The sequence below is a fragment of the Schistocerca cancellata genome, chromosome 2 (genome assembly GCF_023864275.1).
Source record: "Schistocerca cancellata isolate TAMUIC-IGC-003103 chromosome 2, iqSchCanc2.1, whole genome shotgun sequence".
Classification (NCBI taxonomy): domain Eukaryota; kingdom Metazoa; phylum Arthropoda; class Insecta; order Orthoptera; family Acrididae; genus Schistocerca; species Schistocerca cancellata.
This window is the reverse complement of record NC_064627.1, coordinates 658,704,605-658,708,316: the sequence shown is the minus strand read 5'-3', so window position 1 is coordinate 658,708,316 and position 3,712 is coordinate 658,704,605. Positions and strand designations below refer to the sequence as shown.

The 3,712-nt window shown below is 37.8% G+C and overlaps 1 long non-coding RNA gene across 1 annotated transcript; it reads right to left on the bottom strand.

Moving 5' to 3' along the window:
- Positions 1-438: 438 nt before the first annotated feature.
- On the bottom strand, positions 439-2,532 carry LOC126162343 (uncharacterized). Its single transcript, XR_007535066.1, has 3 exons — positions 2,278-2,532; positions 1,962-2,162; positions 439-569 (listed from the first exon to the last, which is right to left on the bottom strand). It is a non-coding gene; the product is annotated as an uncharacterized LOC126162343 (long non-coding RNA).
- Between the last annotated feature and the right edge of the window lie 1,180 nt (positions 2,533-3,712).

The following is a 3,712-nucleotide window of genomic DNA, read 5'->3' as shown; positions in this document are numbered from 1 at the left end:
ATTCTTAACAATGCCTGGATAATAGTAACAATGTGTTGAAAATAGTGATATGAGAATATTTCAAATGTTGACATTAAAAAATGAAAAAGTTGTTAAATTTATGTAAAAATGCGTGACATCAACCAGAAAATTTGTTCAAAATAAGCCAAACATACGGATCAATTAGTGTAAAAATTATGACGCAAAATGTGTAGTACTGCTGATAGACACATATAAAAATAAGAGAGAGGGATAGGTTAGAGAAGGTTAAAAAGAAAGGGCAGGTCACTCAAACCCCAGAGGATAGTAGGGATGAGGGTAGACAAAGAATCTTTGTGTACATCTATACCATAACTTTGGAAATCCTTTCTGTATTTATTTCAAAGACTTCATCAAGAAATGTCAATTTATTTATTCTAGTTAGTTACTAGAATATTATTATTACTATTTTTAGCTTCTCCAATTCCTTACCCCACCTGTCTCACAAAAGTAATTGAATTAAATCACTTTGCCATCAGATTTTCATTTTTCATCCATTCATTCATTGTGTTCCATAGAGCCCATCAAGGAGAATCTTCTTGGATGTGGACCTAGTCCAAGTATACACCAACAAAAGACAATCAACTTGTAGAAACTTAATCTGGTCACTATATTAACAATAAACTATCACTGTACTTCTTAATATAAATTGCACTCATGCCAGATAACTACGATGTAGTAAATTAGAAGAAAAGTTGATACTTTGAGGGGGAAAACAAAAAAAGAAACTACTGCTTCCTCATTTATACCAAACAACTGCTGTTTATCTTCAACTGGCACCTTCTTTTGATATTTCCTTGACTGTATTGTCATATTTCACAGAAAATAAATACCTACATCTATAGCAACATAAACCTGTTTACGAAACACTAATCAGCCAGAACATCATGACCACCAACCTTCTAACGATACAAACCTGTCCAGGCAATAGCAGTGTCACCTGGAACGGAAAGACTGCAAGTCAGTCACACACATGGTGCATGTGCCTTTCCCATTCAACTACGACTGAAATGAACAAGTGACTGTCAGCACTGGACGTTGGCGCAGTGGCAGAGCATTGCATGGTCTGATGAATTCTGATGCCTTCTTCATTGTGCTGATGGGAGGGCGCAAATCCCTAGTCTTCCAGGGGCACAGGAGTACTGCGGGACTGAGACAAGTTAGCGGTGGCTCCATTATGCTCTGGGGAACATTCATGTGGGCATCGATGGGTCTAGTGGAAGTCATGCAAGGCACCATGATGGCCAAGGAGTGCCGTACACTGGTTGCAGACCCCTTCGTGATACAATTTTCCTGACGGCAGTTGCATTTTTCAACAAGATAATACACTATGTCACAAGACTGAGTGTGATGGATGGTTCGAGGAACATGGTGGTGAATTCCAATTGATGTGCTGGTCCCCAACTCGCCAGGTCTGAACGCTATCAAACACATCTAGGATAGGATTGAACTTGGCATCAAAGCTCATTGGCCCCTCATGCCATGACGCATCACCGCTTTTATCCATGCCAAAGGTGGACACACCGGCTATTAGGTAGGTGATCATAATGTTCTGGCTGATAAGTATATACTACTACTTGTCATGCAGTATTACAGTGAGCAATGCCACTTGCCACGTAACTAATAGGAATTTTCAGTTCCTGTATCTAAGTAACCTGATGATTTGTAGGAGTAACTAACTGGGCAGGTTTATAATTTTCTTTCAGATGGTAGGGACTCCCAATTTCATGTTACATTGTAGTTTGCTGACTGCATTTGCACTTCACCCAGAACCCTAGAGAATTAATTGTATATCTTGTATTGTTATTGCAATTGTGCAAACAACAGTTCTATTGAAACTGATTTTATTATCAGCAACAAAAACCCTTATGAATAAATGTACTGGAAAGTAAGAGTAAGAATTCAAAACTCCTTAAAGGGAGCCATGCAGAATTTGCAATTACCTGCTATGCAATGTTCTGTATGCTTGCTTCTGCTGAATAAATTATTTACTTTAGATGCATTGCTCCAGAAAATAATTCCATAACACAGGACAACAAACCAATGAAGGCTTTCACAGCCAGTGTTTATTTCAGTTAAAACTTCTGAGTTTAGGGTCACTGTTGATGTATCAAACTGTTTGCTAATGTTTTGCCCCCATCTACCTGGATATGGATAATTAAGGAGAACTCAATTATTTAGTTATAATTAAAACCTTTGTGGATAGAACTAATAAAGTACACAAGCCAATTTTCTTAAAAGAACAACTCGGTTACTCACAGTTGGTTTTTAAGAAAAATGGGTACCGTATTTACTTGAATCTAAGCCGCACTTGAATCTAAGCCGCACCTGAAAAATGAGACTCGAAATCGAGGAAAAAAATTTTCCCTGAAATTTGAGACTCGAAATTTGAGGGGAGAGAAAAGTTTTAGGCCGCACCTCCAAATCGAAACAAAGTTGGTCCATTGTAATATGAGACACAATTTAGGTCGAATGAATGACGATACAGCTACAGTAGTTTGGTTCAAGTCGTAAACTTAGCAGTTAAGCTTTACCAGGTAGCCATTGCTATGCGTCAGGCGCTCCGTCCATATTTACAAGGGTACCCTTCCTTTTTTACGTGCTTCATCTGGTTTGAATTTTTTGCTTATTTTCCTTTGATCTGATAAGTGTCGTTCTCTTTGTTATAGGTGTTTACGTCACACTAAGCTGAAAATCCATTACTGTACTGTGTTGTGCATTGTTTCTCACATGATGATAATTAGTGTTTACGGCCTGTCGCTGCTCGCGGCACGGCTTGCTTTTGTACGCACTACCGCTGCTTACAATTTTAAAAAATAAGAGAGGAATCGTCTCATTAGCAAAACGATGGCAAGAGACTGCCATTTGTTGTTACTTACACTGCTGCTTTCTTTGATAATGATCAACAAGAACCAAATAATAGACAGCGTAAGATAGAAGATGTTCTGAACCAGAGTTTAACGAAAATTTTTCTCCATTTGAAAATCTTTGCAGGCGCCTCTTTAGTAGATTACATTCTGCACAGAAATTAGAGTCAGCTTAGATTTAAAAATCTAGTCAATTGCCGTGCTTCATTTCCGACTGTTTCACTATTAGGCATAAGAATAATATAAACATGACATGATATGTATATTCTTCCGCGTTTGCTGTTGTCTCAGTGTAGTTTCGTAGTTTATTAGGCAGACGGGATTTAAATGAGATAGCAGCAAACACGAAACAATACATGACAAAATGTTTATATTCGTATTATTCTTATGGTGAAGAGAATACTGCATATGATTCACAATTCATAAAAGATCCTATCAGCAACCATCTCTTCTCACAGGTAGGAAAAAATTCAGAACGTAGAGTTGGCCATATTGACAAACATCCCAAACAGTCTTGCCAGTCGGATTTTCATAGTACATTGAAATGCTGCTACATTCGAAGATGAACAATACGGAATTTGTATTTACTTCGTTGGAATAATGTATGAAAATGCAGTGGTTGAAACCCAGGCGGAGAAAAAAGCTCGTTTTCCACCTTTTTTTTAAATTTATTTACTGACGCAGAGGTTTTGGCGCCAGTATTTATCTTTGTGCCTACAAAGTACAAAGCATGCCTGTTAGTGATGGGCTAAACTGCGATTTTCCGATATCAGTGATTTCTGTGAATGCTACTTTTCAGTATCTGTTATTCTTAACTGTGATTTGTC